Raw genomic sequence first — 585 nt, 5'->3', positions numbered from 1 at the left:
GTCCAGTTTGCCGCCCTGGCAGAGAATCAGCTCGCTCAAGTCCTTTCTGTTGGGTAAGCACGACAAACACGTTTAGCATTTGGCCAGGGAAGCTCCAGAGCCAGCAGGCACCAACGGGCAGGCGGGCCGGGCCCGCCCCAGGTGCTGGCAGCCAGCCTTGGGGTCAGCTCATCTGCAACAACCGAGTCGCCCTATCCCGCCGGGCCGGACCCGGAGCCTCCCTCTTGCGCTGCGCCGCCAGCGGGCCCGGCCGCTGCCACACCGGCACACCAGGCCGGCGGCCGCCACACAACTCTCGGCCGCGGGACCGGAGGAGCGAACTGAAGAGCCGCTGCCGCGGGCACGACCTCCCGCTTGCCCCAGCCCCCAGCCAGAGCGACATCCACCTGCAGGTAGGCGAGAGCGGCGGGCCGCGACTAGGAAGCGGCGGTAGGAAATTAATTATTCATGAGCAGTCATTAATATTAATGACCGCGGCCTTCCCGCGCGCTTCCGGTATCCGGAAGCGGAAACGGAGGAGGGCTGTCTGTCTGTCTGTCTATCTGTCTGCTCGCTCGCCCGCCCGCTCGTCCCGGCGGCGGGTCC

Source organism: Pezoporus occidentalis, unplaced genomic scaffold (assembly GCF_034315485.1).
Source record: "Pezoporus occidentalis ecotype Australia unplaced genomic scaffold, CSIRO_AGI_Poc_V1 ctg104, whole genome shotgun sequence".
NCBI lineage: Eukaryota > Metazoa > Chordata > Aves > Psittaciformes > Psittacidae > Pezoporus > Pezoporus occidentalis.
This window is presented reverse-complemented; position numbering follows the sequence as displayed.